At 39.9% G+C, this 21,609-nt stretch overlaps 2 protein-coding genes across 2 annotated transcripts in view; one reads left to right on the forward strand and one right to left on the reverse strand.

Annotated features, from left to right (window-relative positions):
* The window catches only part of mul1 (mitochondrial E3 ubiquitin protein ligase 1), an 89,357-nt gene extending 80,412 nt beyond the window's left edge, over window positions 1-8,945 (reverse strand). The window contains exon 1 of the mRNA XM_077608683.1: window positions 8,942-8,945. The gene's annotated coding sequence lies outside the window, so the exon portion shown is untranslated. The remainder of the gene's footprint in view (window positions 1-8,941) is intronic.
* The window catches only part of hspg2 (heparan sulfate proteoglycan 2), an 89,263-nt gene that overhangs the window by 2,185 nt on the left and 65,469 nt on the right, over window positions 1-21,609 (forward strand). The window lies entirely within an intron of this gene.

Genomic DNA, 21,609 nt, shown 5'->3' on the forward strand with positions numbered 1-21,609 from the left:
TAGTGACATTCAGAGGCCAGTCATGTGTACTTCAGACATTGGACCGCATCAGGTAAAGGCACTTGTACCACAACCTTGCTTGATTGAGCACCGGGTACAAACATAGCAAAATATAATTGAATTATTGTAACCTCGAGCATCTGTTTCCTCTGTGAAGGCTCTGAAATATGGCTGTATACTTGCCAGTTTAACAACCAATGCTCCCGGTTTTCGCAGGGTTCTGAGTCTGGAATGTTTGGGCCATCATTATTAGTGTAAATTCTCAGTGGGTAAGGGCTCGCGTCACAAAGCTGTCCCACTGTCCCACTGGAAGAAAGGGTACATGTTTTTCTGTGACTTTTACAATCTAGAATTATGTTGATTTGTTTAGGTTAAAACAACACTTGTTTACATAATCTCTAACAATGTGGTTGCTAACACTGGGCTCTCTGTTATCTCCAAGTTTGGAGCGACACAAGTGTCCCCTGACTTCATGGTGGTGTGGCTGGAGGGTTGCGGGGGGTGGGGTGGCCTGAATTCCTCTGACAGTAAATCCTACATATGTGCCGTTGGTGTAAATAATTCTTGTTTCCACAGTGTGTAACCCAACCACCGTATCTATGTGATACTATTTCAATGTGACAACTTAATCTCTTGATTTATTTGGTCTGCGATATCCAATGGATTGAGAATGCGGGTGCTCTCTCTTCTGTATGACTGACTGTTAATTTTTTTTGTTAATTCAAACTACCCGGTGGCCATTTCCCATTCAGAGTCGATGAGGATTGCGTGTACAGCAGTGCAAACACCAACAGCACTCCATCGTTTGAACAGGCGACCAGACCCATTCAAATAATTGCTTGAAGACTTGGTTCAGTAAACATTGTGTTGTTGAGTTATAGCCACAAGAGAGAGGCCATCTTAGTTGGTGGCCTGAGGCAGCACTGAAGCGGCTCGCCACTCCTCAAGCCGACTGGCACATGTGGTTGTTTGTTGTCTCCATGCAAGCGTGACTCAGTCCTGTGTGGAGACGTGCTTTGAGGGTCCATCAGAGGCTCAAGGTTGGCTAACAGCCGAAATATTGCGAGATTGGCAAATGGTGGATTTCTCCATCCTTCCATAGTGGCTCCAAACTAAAGCAAGAAGTGTCAAAATATGCTAAAAATGCCTTGATATTGATAAGAGTTTGTATCTGTGTATCATGGGTGCTCTCTATTTGATTGTTAAACTTTGCTTTATTGCACTCCACCGCATCCATGCAGGGCAAAGCCGCAGACGAGACATAGAGCTGCACCTCAGCTGGTGCTACAGCAACACTCTGCATGTGCTGACATGTGCGCACATATTCTCTCGTGCTTCTCAATGAAACTAGAGTCCCACTTTTTCTATTCACGTCCCTGAACACAGTTGAACAAGCCTGGGCAACACTTGGCCAATAGGCCTGTCTATAGACCTGACTGTAGTTTTCATTATTTTAGAGGGAACAAATATGGCAGTTTCATAGTGTGATATCTATCTATCTACCATTCATATCTACACAAGCCTGTGGCATCTTGTTTAAACAAGAAAACTGATATTTTAGATAAATAATGAAACTTAAACACAGCTGAGGTTTTTTATTTAAGTCAGGGGTGGGCAAACTAATCCACAAAGGGCCGCAGTGGGTGCGAGTTTTCATTCCAACCCATAAAGAGGACACCTTTTCACCAATCTGGTGTCCTACAAGTGCAATCAGTGGATTGCAGTCAGGTGCTTCTTGTTTTCTGCAGAAATCTCATTGGCTAAAGTGTCTGTGCTGGATTGGTTGGAACAAAAAACTGCACCCACAGTGGCCCTCGAGGACCATTTTGCCCACCTCTGATTTAAGTGTAGCCCTCTATAGGCGTACCAATGAATTGCCACCCCATCCATTTGGCTCCTTTCTTATATAGCTACTGGGCATACTCAAAGAGTGACGTGTGTGCCTGAGTGTGTTCTCTTCTATAAACTTAAATTTGACACAGTGGACACATGGACAACATGCAAAGTATGTTTTAAATTAGTTGCACTGTTACAAGTGTAAGAATCATGTTACCAGAGGTGGGAGGTCCCAAGTCGCATGACACAAACTCAAGTCACTAATTTTAACACTCAGAACTTGCATGGTTGAAACCTATAATTATCTGAACATGACTTTAATTTGGTATCCATCAGACATACCTTGAGTGTCAGGCGTGTTATATCACTCTCACAATAAGTAGGAGACTATCACTGTGCAACACTATAGTTTTTCACTTCACTTCTACAGCATAGTGAATCACAATATCCCATCACTGTTGATCTATATTCAGAAAAGTATCTATCGATGTGGTCCTCGATGGCTACCTGGTGACCACGTGGGTGAGCAATGGCTTATATTACACAGCCTATTCATGTGGTATATTCATGTGTAATACAACTTTAATCCCATAATATTACAACTTTTTCCTAATCTCGTATTATTAATATGCATGATTTTACACTCGTAATATTGACTTTGTTCTTATAATATTGTGACTTTTTTCTTATAATATTGTGACTTTTTTCTTATAATATTGTGACTTTTTTCTTATAATATTGTGACTTTTTTCTTATAATATTGTGAATTTTTTCTTATAATATTGTGACTTTTTTCTTATAATATTGTGACTTTTTTCTTATAATATTGTGACTTTCTCTTGTAGTATTGCAGCGTATTACTTTATTCTCGTAAAAATGCAATTTAATTCTTGTAGTATCATGACTTTATTTTTGTAGTCCTTTTTTTCTTTCTCATCTCTCATCTTATCTGCTTCTGCTTATTCAAGGTCGTTTCTTTGTTTTTTAATACTCAGTATTTGTATACATTTATTTGATAATTTTATCCGTTCATCACAGACAGTTTAGTCTAATACTAGCTTTGTTATTATTATTATTATTAACCTTAGCATGACTAACCTTCAAGTGATCTAGAAATGTAACTGTTAGCTTTGTATAAATAAAATATGTTATCTAAATTGCAGTTAATAGGAGCAGACCACATACAGTACGGTCAACCAAACTTTTAAATGCTTGCTTTTTTCATTCATGTTTTTAATGACCAACACAAAATCTATGTTATGATCGGGGATGGAGGACCCCAAAGCAGGCAAGGGCTGCGAGTCTGGTTCTCAAATATTTATTAGAATCGTCCAAGAGACGGGCAAAGGCACAAGAGGGGATAGCGTAGGCGAGTCGTTAGTCGTAGAAGGAAGGTCGGTAGCCGTGAAGTCCAGTGGAAGGTACAAAGGGCGAAGGCGAAGTCATTGTCCGTGGTGGTGGGGGTGAGCGTGGTCGGAATCCTAGGAGCAAAACAAGAGGTCATAGATCAATAAAGGCAGGCAAGGAGAAAATACGAGAGGGTACCTAACAGTGAACTGATAAGACGATCCAGCGGCGTGGTCATGTTCATGGTGGCTTTAAATACTCCTCACTGGCTAATGACTCACACCTGGAATCGCTTGAGTCATTAGGGGCTGGGCCTGTGATTGGATGGCAGGGCCTGATAATCTAGCTCTATTCTGATCGCCGTCTTCACCAGAGTTGCATCATTTACCCACATATAGTCCCTTTAGATGCACATACAGTTCTTTATCTAGAAATTGTCTTTTCTCAATCTCTTTTAACCATTCTGCACATGAACCCAACTGATAAATATAAATTACAGGATAGTAAACTAGGGAGGGACTTTTGATAAAGGCAATTATAAAGCAGGGCTTGCTCAGTGGAAGCAGACCTTGAGATACACATCTTCACATTACATTTGCAAGTCATTTGTCACAAAATAATCCAACATCAAATTGATATTTGTCGAGTAGCACCATCACAGAGAGACATCTTTTGTCCATTTGCCCTTCTGTTCTTATCTTTTGTATATACACATACATACATATATACAGTTGTGGTCAAAAGTTTACATATACTTGTGAAGAACATAATGTCATGGCTCTCTTGAGTTTCCAGTTATTTCTACAACTCTGATTTTTCTCCGATAGAGTGATTGGAACAGATACTTCTTTGTCACAAAACATTCATGAAGTTTGGTTATTTTATGACTTTATTATGGGTGAACAGAAAAAATGATCAAATCTGCTGGGTCAAAAATATACATACAGCAACACGAATTAGCAATTTTGGTGACTTAGAAAGTTGTGTCAGTGAAATGAGCTTCATAGCATGGCCTCTTAACTTCTTGTGAGTGATTATGAGTGACAACAGATGGTGACTTCTCTGAGGCCATTCAAATAGGGCTCATTGGATGCAAACGCCCACAAACGCTACAATGGGAAAGTCAAAGGAGCTCAGCATGGATCTGAAAAAGCGAATCCTTGACTTAAACAAGTCAGGAAAGTCACTTGGAGCCATTTCAAAGCAGCTGCAGGTCCCAAGAGCAACAGTGCAAACAATTGTTTGTAAGTATAAAGTGCATGGCACTGTTTTGTCACTGCCACGATCAGGAAGAAAACGCAAGCTATCACCTGCTGCTGAGAGAAAATTGGTCAGGAGGGTGAAGATTCGGACATTTCGTAGACGGGCACTTCGTCGCCGGACGGTTCGTCGAACGGACGGTTCGTCGCCGGAGAGTTAGTCGACCGGACACTTCGTCGACGGACAATTCATCGCCGGACACTTTGTCGCCAGACAGTTCGCCTAACCTTAACCACTAACCTTAACCACTATTAAAGAAGACAAAGGAAATTCACATATTCTTTATTAAAGAAAATAAAACAGCAAAAACTCGCTCGACAAGACAAACACATTAACATTTGGGCGTGTGCTTACTAAATGGGCTCGTCTCTAAAGACACTACGCATGAAACGGTTCCTACGTTAAACCGTTCCTAATCTATTAAAAAGAAGACAAAGGAAGTTCACATATTCTTCGTCATCTTCCTTCTTTTTTTTGCTTGGTATTCGCATAGGTATCGTGTATACAGACTAGATTTCCGATGCGCGTTGTGAGGCAACGGAGCTAGACGTCGTCGCTTGTCGGCCATTTTAAGAACAGGCCCATTCGCTCCTATTAATAGAGTCAATAGAATTTGTTCTTTGAAAGGACAATAGATTGCTTGAATTAAAATCAAACGTGTGCGTCTGTATCAAAGTCAGAGATGCAGTATTTTTGGCAAACTTCATAACAAATATCAGCATCCAGTCAGAATCGTAGCCACATCAATTCGCAATTAAAAACCAAACAGTTAATAGTAATTTAGTGGAGTCACTCAGTGCCGTCCGGGGACGAAACATCCTGCGACGAAGTGACCGTCGACGAAATGTCCGGGTACCGAAGATTCAACTGAGAATCACCAAAAAGCAGATCTGCCAAGAAATAGAAGCTGCTGGAACACAGGTGTCAGTGTCCACAGTCAAGCGTGTTTTGCATCTCCATGGACTGAGAGGCTGCCGTGCAAGAAGGAAGACCTTGCTCCAAAAGCGGCACCTTAAGTCTCGACTGAAGTTTGCTGCTGATCACATGGACAAAGATAAGACCTTCTGGAGGAAAGTTCTGTGGTAAGACGAAACAAAAATCGAGCTGTTTGGCCACAATACCCAGGAATATGTTTGGCGATGAATTGTCCAAGTACACCATGCCTACCGTCAAGCACGGTGGTGGTAGTATGTGGGGCTGTTTTGCTCCCAATGGAACTGGTGCTTTACAGAGAGTAAATGGGATAATGAAGAAGGAGGATTACCTTCAAATTCTTGACCTAAAGTCATCAGCCCAAAGATTGGGTCTTGGGCGCAGTTGGGTGTTCCAACAGGACAATGACCCCAAACACACATCAAAAGTGGATATGGAATGGCTAAATAAGGCTAGAATTAAGGTTTTCGAATGGCCTTCCCAAAGTCCTGACTTAAACCCCATTGAGAACTTGTGGACAATGCTGAAGAAACAAGTCCATGTCAGAAAGCCATCCAATTTAACTGAAATTCACCAATTCTGTCAAGAGGAGTGGTCAAAGATTCAACCAGAAGCTTGTGGATGGCTACCAAAAGCACCTAAATGAAGTGAAAATGGCCAAGGGACACGTTACCAAATATTAGCGCTGCTGTATGTAAATTTTTGACCCAGCCGATTTGATCACTTTTTTCTGTTCACCCATAAAAGAACCAAACTTCATGAATGTTTTTTGTGACAAAGAAGAATCTGTTCCAATCACTCTATCAGAGAAAAATCAGAGTTGTAGAAATAACTGGAAACTCAAGAGAGTCACGACATTATGTTCTTCACATGTGTATGTAAACTTTTGACCACAACTGTATATATAGTAATGGAAAAAAATACTTATTGTTTAGGTGCATCTGCCTGTGATTCTGTGCAAACTTTAACACATGCTGAGTCAACTTCCTCCACAGGAAATGAAATCTGGTGTTGTCTTCGTGCCAAAGAAGACCCTACATCCCCTCTAGCAAAGTTTATTCAGGCTTTCCTTTATGTAGTTGGAATCTGATGTTATTTTGTCTAAACCTCTGCCCCAGTTTTTCTCACTTGACTCTGTTTTGAAAACACATAAAAGATATTTTCAGATATCCTACATGAAATAAGGATAATGAGGTCATTGGTCATCATTTTTCTTTCATTTTCGGTTGCATAAGTTTTTTTTATGATTTTAAACAATTTTTTTGTTGCTCATGTCAAATCTGCCATTATTTTTGTTGTTGTCCAGTTTAGTCTTCGTTCCAGTGGTGTTTTTGATATTCTAATGATGGTGGCATTTCGTATTGATTGCTAGTTTAATATTTTAGTCCTTTGAAGGAATAATGAGTATTCCTTCCTTGACCACTTCCAACAAATGTTATATCACAGTGAGCATTGAATAAGCATGCTAAAAACTAACCTGTGCTGTGTTAGCACATACTATTCCCAGTTATATTTATTTTAAAGAAACTGCACAATCAAAGTCAATGTTGATAAATTATTTGATTAGGCGAAAAAAAAGATTATCATACCTGCCAAATTTCAGTGAATAAAAACATTGTTATTTAGATTCTTATCTTTCAAACATTCCTTCATTCATCTTCCATCGCGCTTATTCTCATAAGGGTCGCGAGGGGTCCTGGAGCCAATCCCAGCCAACCATGGGCAACAGGTGGGGATAGCCTGAATTGGTTGCCAGGCAATCACAGGGCACAATGAAACAGAAAACCTCTCATGCTCATAAGCACGCCGCCGCTGAATGGGAATCGAACCCAGAGTGCTCGCACCGAAGTCAGACGGAAGAACGCTGCACCATCGGGTGGTCTCTTTCAAACATATTTTATGTATTTAAAAAGAAATCATTCAAATGACTGCAAGGTCCTCATCTCACCTCCCATTTTATTATATTGCAACCATACAATCATCATGTCCTATCTTAAAGTTCTAAAATTGACTGAATGACAGCTCGTAATTTGAGAACTCTTAAGTTGGGTGACTCGTCTCTCACGGCGTGACTGTATAGGACACTAGTATTTGAATTTGAGAAGGAAAATGCTGCCATGCACAAGACTGGACTCTAAATTCTGTTAGTGGTGAAGCGTTTAACAAGATTAAAATCAACTTTTTTATGAGCTTCTGAAAATTATGGCCACTAAGCATTCTGATCGTGTTCAAACTCATCAACCTCTCCCTGATTGCTGTTAGTTAGAAGCCCAAAGTAGGATTTTACATTCTATCCCTGCTCATTTTCAATCATTCATTATTAGTAAAGCAGACAAATACTGTAAAGTTGTCCTACAGTTTCAACAAAACTTTCTCCGCCCAAACCACCAACATAAATGTTAATTTTTTTACCAGCAACATTTCTGCCATTGAACTATCAGTTAACTGCATCTCTTCATATCCTACAGTGGATTCTAGGGATGTCCCAATGCTGTTTTTTTTTAAACTTCTGATTTGATTTTTGTCAAGATATGTTTTGCTGATGCCGATCTGATGCCCAATATGCATAAAAAATAATGTAACGAGTAAATTATGAATCTTTATTTATTTTTATTAAAGTGGTCCCAGCTGGTAGGTCCTCAAGAAATGCTCTTTTAAAATTTTTTACATACAAATATTACAAAAACAATTATAAGTCATTGAAGCCTACAACATCTAAATACTTGTTCCTGCATTTTCTGTACTGCTTATCCTCAGAGGGTCTCCAGGGGTGTTGGATCCTATCCCAGCCAACTGTGGGCACTATTGGTTGACAGCCAATCACAGGGCAAAATAAGACGAGGAACCATTCACGCTCAAACTCTAGGTATAATTTAGTGTTTAACCAGCCTATTTTGCATGTGTATGGGTTGTGGGAGGAAACGGGAGTACCCAAAAGAACAAAGAACATGCAAACTCGACAGAGGAAAGAACTGTGAGGCAGACATGCTAACATTGACAACAGTGCCCTCTCTAAATACTCACATGAATGTAAATACTTAGTATTTTTTTATTTTACATAGGCTATCTGGGCAATTATGATACATAAATATGTCAATGTTGCTGTTTTCATTATACTTGTTTGTAGAATAATATTATAAAGAACTAAAAAAGGAGTGACTGCTACTTAACATTGAATACAAAATGAGAATGTGGGGTACCAGCTGAAGAAAAGCCCGCTTGGTCACATACGCATGTTGCCTCGGTTCCCATTACAAGGTACCAATCCCTGACTGCTGTGGGGATTTACTCAGTCTCACAGCACCCTCAATCTCTGTACAGTCCCCTACTGAAGATCAATAAGTATAATAAATAAAGTTTACTGTATATGAATTATGAGTCATACTCACCTGACCTCTAGCCGTAAAATGTTTCTCTTGAGTGGCAGGATTGTTATTACTTCAACAAAAAACACGATAGTCGTCAAAAAATGTGACAGGGTGAAAAAATAGATAAATACCCAGTTATTTGTTTGGTGTTCATGACTCAGTGTCTTTGGTGTGAAGTAATGGCTTTTATTTGTTTCCACTTTTGCCTTAGTATTGTGGTTATAAAGTGCTGTCGGCTCTGCACTAGACAACCATGTTGATGTCAGCACTATGGAGCAGCGTAGACATATTTTGTGTTGTCCCACTCCTTGTGGACATAGTTCATTTGTTGTCAAATGTCACATTACTATAAACATATATATATATATATATATATATATATATATATATATATATATATATATATATATATATATATATATATATATATATATATATATATATGTACATGACGAGAAGAGAAATGTTTGCATCGGGGTGAATATAGATGTTTAGCAGTTTTCAAAGCGCGACACTCTTTGCAGCTCTTGGCTCGGCTACCGTATATATATATATATATATATATATATATATATATATATATATATATATATATATATATATATATATATATATATGTATGTATGTATATATGTATATATACATATATATATATATATATATATATATATATATATATAGCAAGGCAACGTGCTGGTAAAATAACCTAAACAAATTTAAATGAACTTGGATTACGATGCAGACACACTCAAAAATAAGTTTAATCGAACCTAACACTAAACACTGAACTAAAAGACATTTTGATACCTTTCTTCTCCCGGGTTGGCTCTTTTTGCCCCGCCTCCACACTGACTTTCAGTCAAATTCGAGGGTTGTTTGAGTTTGTATTCCCTTCAAAATATTCCCAAAATGAGGCACACAAATGTCCTCACAATAGGATAACGCACGACCACGTGCCAACGAGAAGTAGTATATACGCCATTCGCACTGACTAACGGGAAAAAAAAAAACACTGAAAAAATGCAACGCTCCGCCCAGTGCTCGCAGAGACATTACAAAGAGGGAGTTGCAACCAGAGACATTACACGAGGGAGTTGCGGGGAGAGGGACAGTGCCTATGATGTTCTTATGAGCAGCATCTCGTGTTCGCTGTCTGCTCGCATATCGAAATTTGTCTCGTATGTCAAGATAAATATTTGCCCCAAATTTTACTCGTATCTCGAATATGTCGAGGTACCACTGTATATATATATACATACATATATATGTATGTATGTATGTATATATATATATATATATATATATATATATATATGTATATATGTATGTGTATACATACATACATATATGTATGTATATATATATATATATATATATATATATATATATATATATATATATATATATATATATAAATATATCAACTATTACCCATATGGTGTTAATCAGAATTGTTGCAACTTTGTTGTGATCAGTGGTGTCATCTGCTCTAGTTTTATAGTTGAACTTTTGTGGGAGAGTATGAGTCAGCCTGAGTCACTTGAGAAGATTTGCTTTTACATAAAGGCTCTGGTGGCAAACGGGCCCTTTGCCACACCACACATAGGATCAAATTGTGGGAAGAGCAGCTGTTTTCAACTTTTTTTCAAAGTAATTCACGACTGCTGTTTTGTTAAATGTGACACCCCCATGTGGGTATGTTGTATTCTTCTTATTTCTTTTATGCCATCCATGGAGAAATAAGTCATTGGATTTTGAAAATGCACGATTTTGGTTTAAACAATTAAGACAGCACTTTTCCATTTATCCTCACGCTGGCTACACCTCTTGCCAAGACTGTCAGTTAAGACTTTAGGACGTTTCTTTCCCTGCACTAAGCCTCAGTGAGATTTATGCTAACATGCTGCACAGAGTAGTGGAGGTATGAGTGTGAGCGTGAAAGGTTGTTTTTCTCCTTGTGCACTGCGATTGGGTCCAGCACCCCCCGCAACCCTAGTGAAGATAAAGCGGTTGAGAAAATGAGATGAGACCTGTCATTCATTCATTTTCCACACCGCATATTCTCATCATGATTGTGGGGTGCTCAAGCCTAGGCGGACTACACTCTAGTCTAGAGTCCCGGGGGGTGGGCAAACCGGTCGGTCCTCGAGGGCCGGTGAGGGTGCAGGTTTTTGTTCCAACCGATCTAGTCCAGACACTTTAGCCAATGAGATTTCTGCAGAAAACAAGAAGCACCTGACTGCAGACCACTGATTGCACTTGTAGGGCACCATATTGGTGAAAAGGTGTCCTCTTTAGTCTACCTGTGTGGAGTTTGCATGTTCTCCCCGGACCTGTGTGGGTTTCCTCCCGGTACTCCGGGTTCCTCCCACATTCCTAAAAACATGCATGGTAGGCTGATTGGACACTCTAAATTGCCCCTAGGTATGGGTATGAGTGTGCATGGCTGTCCGTCTTCTTGAGCCCTGTGATCGGCTGGCCACTGATTCGGGGTGTGTCCCCGCCTCTGGCCCGGAGTCAGCTGGGATAGGCTCCAGCACCCCCGCGTCCTTAATGAGGATAAAGCAGTTCAGAAAATGAGATGGGTTTCCTCTTTATGGGTTGAAACGAAAGCCTGCGCCCTTTATGGAATAGTTTGCCCACTCTTGCTCTAGACCAGGGGTAGGGAACCTATGGCTCGGGACCCATATGTGGCTCTTTTGATGGGTGTATATGGCTCTCCGGTAACCTGTGTGGTAAAATATGGGAACCGCTGGTGAGAGACCTAAGTCCCGAACGCACCAATGGGAGCGTCACGCCGGAACTGTGGCGCCGACAATATCTATCGCCTTTTTAATCATAATTTTTCTTCATTAGACTCTTCTGCATGCATACTCTCATTGATACTCATTGATTAATAACAGTGAAAAAATGTTCTCAAAAGAATTCAGGGACTTTTTTTAAACTTTCAAAGTGGTGAAATTATTAATAAATGCACCCATGTTCATGTATTTTTACTTTTATATGCTTAGTATATTGAAAATATGAATTGTTTATGGCTCTCTTCGTCAAAAATATTTCCGACCCCTGCTCTAGACTGTTCGCCAGTCAGTCGTAGGGCACAGATAGAGACAGACAACCAGTTGCAGTCAGAATCACACCGCCACAGAGCGGGAACTGATCCCATGCTTGCCCGCACTGAAGCCTCCTTATAATGACGAAGTAATTATAGTCCTTTGCAGAGAAAGGAACACGGTTATCCTTCTATGCTTCTTCAACTCAAATAGGATTTTTGCAAAGGTTTTACATTATGTCATAAGCAGCAGCTATTCAAAGTCCTATTCCAGGACCAAATTCCAAATAGTAAGACCTCAGGAGGGTTCAACTATAGAGCTTTTGTAATTCTTCAAAGGTGTTACGAATCGTCAGCTAAGTGGTGAAGGCTTGTTTGCTCTTTTCCTGCTGGAAGCTCTGACTATCTTGTTATGGCTTGTCTGCAATAAGCGAGAGTTCACAGCGACGTTCGCCAACTCAGTGTTTTATTCTGTGTTTTATTGATCATTTACCACATGTGTCCTTAGTGTGCTTTCACACAAGCACACCGGCTACCCGTGTCTCTAATTACATCTTATTATAGAAGGAAACCAACCCCTTACATCTGTATCCAATGAAAGGGCCTGTTGCCCTTGCAACTTTCTTGTTTGTGCGCATAAGCTCTTGGTTAACAGATGTCTTTGTTGGTGTGAACCCACCTTCAAATTAAGGCCTGTCTGAGAGTTATGAGGACAGGTGAAATGTAGTATCTGTCTACCGATGTGAATCATTTTCTGATTCGCTTTATCTTCACTAGGGTTGCAGGGGGTGCTGGAGCCTAGCCCAGCTGACTTTGGGCCAGAGGCGGGGGACACCCTGAAACGGTGGCCAGCCGATCGGAGGGCACGAGGAGATGGACAACCATTCACACTCACACTCATACCTAGGGGCAATTTAGAGTGTTTCGTTTCAAGGCACTATTTTTTGGGGGTGAGCAGTGGGCGAAAAAGCCGTCACCCTATGCAGTGCTTTGCTTCAAACATCTCTTTCTACCATAAAACAATATCAAGCAGCACTTTCAAACAGTGTTGTTGCTGGGAATCACAAATAGCTGTTATTTACCTTCAACTCATTACGTGACTTAAAAATAAATAGAAACAATTTAGTCTTGTACATTTTGAATGGCATACCATTGGGTGTCTTGTCTTTTTTCGTCCCCATATATGAAGTAGAAGTAATGTGATTTAAATGTATCCTTGTTGGCTGTTCTAACTGCTCTCTTTCTTGAGACTTTCTTGACTTTTTGATCATGCTCACTAGAAATTGTGTATACGGGTATTTTGCAAAACAGGTTAATTAAATTAGCTCATAAGGTCAATATTGGTAAAAATCAGCTTCCATAATAAAATTCCAGGCGACAAGGTTGGATGGTTAGAATCATGTCTGTCTCAAAGCTCTAAAATCAAGGCTTCAGTCCCTGTGTGTATTTTGCATGTTCTTCTTAGGCCAGGGTTTTCTCCAATTATGGTTTAATCCCGCATCCCAAAAACATGCATGGGAGGTTGTTTGTACGCTTGAAATTGTCAATAGATATGCGTGTTAGCATCAAGTGTTTGTCTCATTAGACGTGGATGGTTGTCCGTCTCCTTGTGCCCTGGGATTGGCTGGCAACCAATTCACCCTGGCTACTGCTCCTAATTAGCTAGGATAGACTCCAGCACCCCCGCCACCCTTGTGTGGAAGATCCACAATTAGGTATTAAGGTGTGAGAATTTGGCATTCATTCGCAGAGAAAGCTGGAGCCAGCTGTGGACTGGTTTCCAACCGATATCAGTGTTGTCAAAGAGCCATTCACAACCCTCGAAAATGTTGTGGCTTCTTTCACCTTACTGAAAAAAAATCGGAATGTTGGAGAATCAAAGAACAACTTAAGCAAGAAGAGACCATGTAATCTCCACAAAGCCAGAGCTACAGTGGAAGTCTTCAGGTTCAAACTCCCACTCAGAGTTCTGGGACAGATATGCAGCCAAAATGATTTTCACGTTTCAGTATAACATTTTAGCTGTAGAGGCCATTGTTTAAATAAGTAATTTGTATGGGAAGAAAGCAATATCCATCTAGATTTTTGTTGTTTTTTCTCACCTCTCCATACAAATCCGTATAATTTGATAATGTGATCTCTGTACTGAGATCACACACATCTGATTGTGTTACATATTACATTTATCAACCACAACACAGCCTTAATGTCTGTATGTCTGATTTAAATTTGGATTGCTGCAGGTTTTAAGTCTAGACAGAATGATTTACCAGGTGAGTTAACAGCCTTCTACACTTACACAATAAATAGGCTCATCTATAGGCAGGTTGCTCTGAAGCATGTTTCAACAACGATAAAAGCAAAGACTCACAATATAGATTGTAAAATGAAACATGACACTACTTCTCATCTCATTTTCTGAACCAGTTCATCCTCATTACGGTCACGGGGGGTGCTGCAACCTATCCCATCTGACTCCAGGCCAGAGGAGGGGACACCCTGAATCGGTGGCCAGCCGATTGTAGGACACAAGGAGACAACCATGCACACTCACACCCATACCTAGGGGCAATTTAGAGTGTCCAATCAGCCTACTTAGGTTAACTTCAAGCAAAAAATGCAGAAAAAGTCAGGAGTGTCTCCTGCAGAGCCCATTGGTTGACCTCTGCCAAAATTGTCAATCTCCCAATCAACAGTAATTCCCCGACTTTTAATCCATATCTCCACCCCACACTCTCACTCATTGCTTGTCCAAAGTCTCCATTAACTCCCTGGCTGTCTCGGATTTGTCCACTTATTTCCAAACATGGAGGCACTAGACACGCCAAGAACGTCTCAGGCAAGCATTCAACTGTTAAATAGCAGCTGTCTGAACTTATTAAAAGTTGAATATCATGATTTTAGTAAAAAAATCATGAACAAAGACTATTCCTGTTCCATTATTGGAATTGGAGCTAAAACAGATAATCATAAAGTAAATTTGTTGGTGTGAAAAAAGTGGGAAGTGTGAAATAAATGAAATTAAAGACTTTTGCCTATGACGACACAGACAAGGTTATCCTATTAGCCAAGAAAAGTGCTTTGCCGCTTGAGCAATCCAACCTTTGCATGACTGGGATTTCCCAGATTCCTCTTCACGAGTTAGCCGTCAGAAGATGAACTGGGTTTTTGCAAGTGTCCCGCCTCATCATCCTTTGTCATGGGGTGACAGAGGGAAACTGGACGTAAGGGGTTTTCTATTGTATAGAGGAGGTACTTGCTAATCAGAGCAAAGGCATTTAATGCCGACAAAGTGGGCACCTGATCCCGTCTTACATGCTGCAACCCAGTAATTGGGTTCAAAAATGTTCATGTTGCTCTGCTTTAGGATAAATAGTTAAAGCAGTAAAGTTCTGTGTTTTTGGGGGGGTTTGATGGCTGAGATCTGGAATTGGGGGGAATACATGACTTCCTTCACCAAACAGAGGACAAACATGCTAGGAAGTCCCCGTTTAGGCTGGAGTTTATGTCACATCTCTGTACACAAACGTATGGGTGGATTGAATTTACTGCCATGTGCCCCTAAGTTGAATCATATCTTGTATAGAATGTGTCTGTGTCACTACAGAGAGCAGCAGTTGATGGGATGAAATAAAGTTCTAACCTAACCTAACCTAATTGGCTTCTGTCCATTGGTTCTTGTCCAAACCAAAGGTTCAATTGGATGGTGGGGGGATCACAGTGACAGTGTGGTCCTCTTACTTGATAAATAGATGTGTATTCCGTTACTCACCTACTCACTCTCCAGATCATTTGATGCAATGGAGAAATACCACGGCTGAAGATAAACAGCTCCTGAGGTATTTTTATCTCCCACTTGACTTCCAGCTCGTGTCCATGTTGAGTTTTAAATACACATGGCTCTCTGAACTGAATCTGATTCACCAATTAATAGGCAGGGACTCCTCTGTGGTTTTGTTTGGTTAAGGCCAAGGCAAGCGGTCATGAGATGCCGTAGAACATAATCGTCAGTAGATCGAATTTCTTCTTTTTATTTATATATTTGTGCTTTTCACCATACCGCTACAACTATTTAACATACATGAAGACATAAAGGCAAAGTTGGAATGTCAACATGATGGGGGAAAATTGAGGAATTGGCCTTTTTGACCAAAGCAATTTTTGTGTTATCAGAGTTTTTTTTATCATAATTATTTGTCAAAAACCTCTTGAATCTCACATTAAACGTCACATTTACATACATGTTAAAGGACCAATGTTTATGTGGTTTCTGGAGTTTCCTGTTTGTACTGCAATCATTCATTCATTTTCTGCACTGCTTATCCTCCCAAAAGTTGCAGGGGGTGCTGGAGCCTATCCTGGCTAACTATGGGCACCAGGCAGGGGACAACCATAATTGGTTGTTAGCCAATCGCAGGGCACATCCAGTCACTCTCACACTCAAACCTAGGGGCAATTTAGAGTGTCCAAACAGCCCACCATGCGTGTTTGGGATGTGGGAGGAAACAGGAGTTCCTGGACAAAAAAAACATGCAAGTCCGGGAGAACATGCAAACTCCACACAGTGAGAAAGACCCACCTGGGATTGAACCCAAGAAGTGTGAGGCCAATGTGCTGACCACTTTCCACCAGGCTGCCAACTGCAATCATATTCATATAAATTACTTTGAATTTGTGGGAAAAAAAGAATGTTTTTATTTTCTAACCTTGATTGAGGTGGTTTTGGTATTTTTCTGAACAACACTAATGCTCTGTTGTCCTAAATTTGAGGTGCATCTTGGGTTAAACAGCAAAACCTCCATATGCTGGAATTACTTTGAGTTCCAAAAGTGTCACCATGGTATCGCCAAAATTCCCAGTTAATTAACTTGAAGTGTGCTTTATGTCTCGTGTTAAAACCCGAACAAGTAGAGCTTTACTTTACTTTTCATTCCTTCAGATTAAATTTGAATTCAAAAGGGAGCACATAATCTTTTAAATTTATCCAGGGCAAGGTTTTAACGTGACATGAATTTAAACTCCAATTTGATATTTTGCCATCATTAAATGTGCAATGCATTTCATTACCGTTAGTTATAAATTTATGGAAAATGGCTTTATGGGTGGCCACGTTGTTCTTATGCTCTCATTTATTTGTAGAGGTTGATGATTAAAATCTGTTGCAATCAAGTTTGTGCAAGCTGTGTACTTATGATTTTGATCAGCCAGTTTTCTCATACACTTGGGAGATAAGGTAATGGAGTGCACAAGTGGGGCACGAGCAATTTCTGGCATGCCATTTTGTTGGAAAACATAACAGAGGTCAATTTAACAGGTGCTTTCCAATTATTTGGTTCTAAGGCAGGATCATATAACATCAGGTCTCTTCAAAAGCAAAAATATGGTGTTTTTTTTAATCAATTCAAGTTTTTTCAACAAACTTTTCTTTGACCCAGTCAAATAATGTATTCATGTTTATTTGCACTCGAGTGTCACTTTGATAATGGTTTTTATTTTGAATTATGAAGGATCCAATATTCCTGGCATATAAGGAGCAAGGGATTAAAAGGCTTATCCATATTGCATCATTGTATGTTAATTTGGGCACTGTGGTGTGGGTCCTTTGCTGTCTACAGGAAAGCTAGTGTTTTATGGCCTATCTTTCTGTTATAAATATGCAGGCCTCAGATTGCCACGCTGGCACTGTTCTTCCCTGCCTAGTGGCCTCCAGTCTCTGCGCCACACCGGCCAGCTGTCATCTGGGGCAATTGAAGCTGATCCGTTTGCGCTCAATCTCCAGCATGCCAGTTGTTTAAAAATGTTACCATAAACACACAAAATAAAGGTTCAAATTACTGCCACTCTCTTTTAATTTAAATGTTTATTTCATGTCTGGTTGAAAACAAAAAGTACATTAGAATTCTCGGCATTTCTCTTGTTACTTATTTTTCCCAATGGGTCCGACCATAATTAGAATATATTTCTCTGGGCCAGAACCAAATTCCTGTTCTTAAATTTATTCTTAGCCCCAGACAACCTATTAAAACAGACCTTGCTCATTGCTGACTGCAACATACTTCTGATACGTGTGTCTCTTCTGATGGTGGTTTTAGTGTTAGTGTGTGTAAATAAAATTCTTCGCAGGGTATTGTCTTTAGCTGACTGGTGAGTGTTAGGGTAGATTGTCTGTTGACAAAAGTCCTATTTTGGCCCCTGTTGAGGTGTTGCTTAAAACACTGTGGTCTAGAGGGCCTACATGCCCCTTGACTTTTACCCTTTTGTTGCACATGTCACTATTAAAATTCTTCAAGAAGTTAGTTCTAATGCAAAGCTAGAAAGATTGTTTCTTTTAATGAAACTGACTTTAAGTCCATTATTGTCTGCAATTTCTCAGTTTTTAGCCCACCAAGTAGCATGTGTGTCAAGTCTCATATTTCTAGAACTATTTAAATATACCGTCTCTACACTCATTGTGGCTGTTTTGTTACCAGGCTAAGCCTAAATGTAAAATCTAAAACAAAAAAATGCTTCTTCATTCTGAGGGGGTTGTCTCAAAATCACAACTTAATAGTGAGCCAATTTATCTCCTGTGGCCTTGTCTTTTATTAGGGAATATCTGCATACATATAAAACTTTAAAACAAATCAATTACATCTTAAATTGTAGCTTTTTGGGAATCATTCCCTCCCATCTTTGGAAAAAAACATGTCCACACAGGGGAGATGCTTCATCGTGTCTCCCTGTGTGCTGCAGGCCCAACAGCTTGAAAATTGTTTACACAGCGTTGTCAAGGTGAAAATGTTGCTCTACATGACAAAGTTGTTCAGCTGTAATTCTGGTAGCCTGAGTAGCCACAGTTCCATGTAAGGATAGCACAGCGCTACACATCCACACTTTTCAGATAAAATGAGCCACATCTGTGGAAACGAATTCAACATGTTTTTTTTTCCCTTCGGTGTTTTCTGATTTGTTTTCTTTCCTATGAAATTGGGGTATTTGGCTGTTGACTATGTGAACTACACTACTCTTTGCGCTTTAGCCTACTGCCACCACTGTCACTCATATTTTCCTTTTTTTGGTAACTTTTATTACCTCTGTGGTATCCAAGTGAAAAAGTAATTCAGACTAAAAGTGTGAAGAATCAAATATGAAGGCTGAAGTAGACCAACCCTGACTTGAATGTTGTGTGGGAGACTGACTAAATGACCTTGGAGAATAGGACTCCAAGCATGTGTTAAGAAAAAAAAAATAACACCACTCTTGACATCTCCCCCCACCCCAACATTTTCAGGCATGTTTGCTGCGCCCATCCTGTTAGTCATGGAACCTTTCTTGAGAAGACAATACCTACACCTGTCATATGGTCTTTGTCTATTGAATGAGGGACTTCTTTCCATTTCCTCTCTGTCCAATCACTTTAGATTAAACCCTGTAGAAATGTCAAAAGAGCTGTGAGGTGCCTGAGGACCTCACTCTTCAGGCCTTTATACAGCAGGGGCCCAAGTTTGAGGGTTAGTGTGGAAGTTTGTCAGTTCGTTCACCATTCCAGGTCCACAAAGTCGTTCTGTTGTTACAATTGTCCCATCTAAAATAATCTATAATGTACAGCTATCCACAAGTAGTCAAAAATCAAATTGGTCTACATTTGTCAGTACTTTATTTATTGAATTGAATTGAAAGCGTCATTGTCATTGCACGTTGTACATAGTATATCTACAACAAGATGCCTTCCAAGTACAGCCTGACCGCACCGTTATAACATATCGACTAGCCATGGATGGCACACAATCAGTGTGAAAATGACAACAATGGGCAACATTAAACCAATATGAGGAATGGTTATTATTTGCAATCCTCCTAACAATGTCAATAATAGGAATGTGTTAGAAATTAGTGTGGTCAGGTCAACTCAAGTCTCGGTGGTGCCTGGCAGAAGGTAAAGCTCAACTCTCTCTGTGTAAAGGGTGCATGTCAGACTTGAAGTCCAGTTGTGCCCACTTCAATTCTCATCATAAAGGCTTAGTTTTAAGGAGTGAAAGTATAAAAAGAGAGGATGTGATGGATGAAAGTAGAAGAGCTGCGGAAGGGGAAAACATGCCTAAACTTTGAAGTTTGTTCTTAACTCCCATCTATGCTAACATCCTAATTTAATGTGGATGTCCAAATTTCCCACAGTTAGTCCTGCAGCTGCATCAGGTTCTTAATGAGCACCATGGGAAAGTCAAAGATCCCTGAAGAGCTTTTATGATGTTGTGTCTTGTATGCATTGGTTTTCAAGTGACGAAATGTGGAACTCTCGACTGTGGACAAATGTTTCGGCCATCTGCTGCAAAAAGAAATGCTTTGCTCAAATTTAGCTTGCACTCAGTACAATGAGTTGAAGAGATGTGTTTAATCTTATATTGAAGTAGAACATTTATTCTGTTCTGAGAGAATAACTGCTGTTGTCTTTGTTTTCATGTGGTCTGGAAGTGATGTCATAATTCTAGACTTGCTAACAGAGTCTACTTCGTGGAGCTCATTAATTCACTAGATAGTAGGCCACAACGATCAAATACTTTCCCAATATTAAAACAACTAATCGTTTAACTTTATTGTACGTACTCTTCAAGGGCGGCCCGGCCTATGAGTGGTTTGCGCGTCAGCCTCACAATGGGGGGACCTCGGTTCAAATCCAGGTTCAGACCTTTCTGTGGGGAGTTTGCATGTTCTCTGGGTGAGTTTACTCTGGTACTCCAGTTTCCTCCCACATTCCAAAGACATGCATGGTAGGGTGATTGGACACTCTAAATTGCCCCTAGGTATGAGTGTGAGCATGAATGGTCGTTTGTCTCCTTGTCCCCTGCAATTGGCTGGCCACCAATTTGTCCCCCGCCTCTCGCCCGAAGTCTGCTGGGATAGGCTTCAGCACCCCTCATGACCCTAGTGAAGATAAAGTGGTTGAGAAAATGAGATGAGTATACTCTTAAACTCAAGTCTGGTCAAAGACACTTCATATTTTGGTAGGATTAGCATTTTTGCTAATTGGCTCAATCCTATAGCTTTTTACCAGAATACTTTGTGATTATAAATTATATTATTATAAATTGTGATTATTTGCCAGCTAAACAATGAAATTTAGAAGCTAACCCTCCTTTGCTGTCCTATGAGCAAAATCATTCCCGAAGAAAATAGGTAATTAATGCACTAGATATGTGCGCCACACATTCACAAATAGAAATCTGTTTTGGAAGTCGAACTGCAGCCTTTAGTCGCCAGTAAGTCAGCATGATCAACTGCCATACCAGTGGCTGTAATTAATCCTTTAATCCTTCCAATAATGCAATCATGGGCAAAACGGTGACACATTCAACGGATTAATTTATATTTAGTTATTTTCTATAGGAAAATTTGATTTCAGATACAAGTAACTTGACATACAAGCTTGGTCCCGGAATGCATTAAGCTCGTATCTCAAAGTTTATTGCAGTTACATAGTTGCAAAATATTCACTTGTATTACTTAATGGTCACCATGAGTTCTTCAAAAAATAGGAACTCTTTACACTGTTGGGGAAAAGTACAACATTACAGGTAAATGTTTTTTTTTTTAGCTTTTTTAGCTGACTGCAGAGGTGTGGTGACAGCACAACATCTCAATCAGACATCTGCTTTTATCCTGCATACATATTTGGAGCTCCACATTAAGCCAGAATCACTGGCTCTTTTGTACATTTGTATAGATTTTCACCCAGGTGTCACAGCTCGTAACCAGATGATACACCAGCCCAAGGCAGTGGAATGTAAGCGAAGATCATACTAATGGTTGACTGGTTGGCACTAGTGACAGGAATTT

This window comes from Stigmatopora argus, chromosome 1, assembly GCF_051989625.1.
Source record: "Stigmatopora argus isolate UIUO_Sarg chromosome 1, RoL_Sarg_1.0, whole genome shotgun sequence".
Taxonomy (NCBI): domain Eukaryota; kingdom Metazoa; phylum Chordata; class Actinopteri; order Syngnathiformes; family Syngnathidae; genus Stigmatopora; species Stigmatopora argus.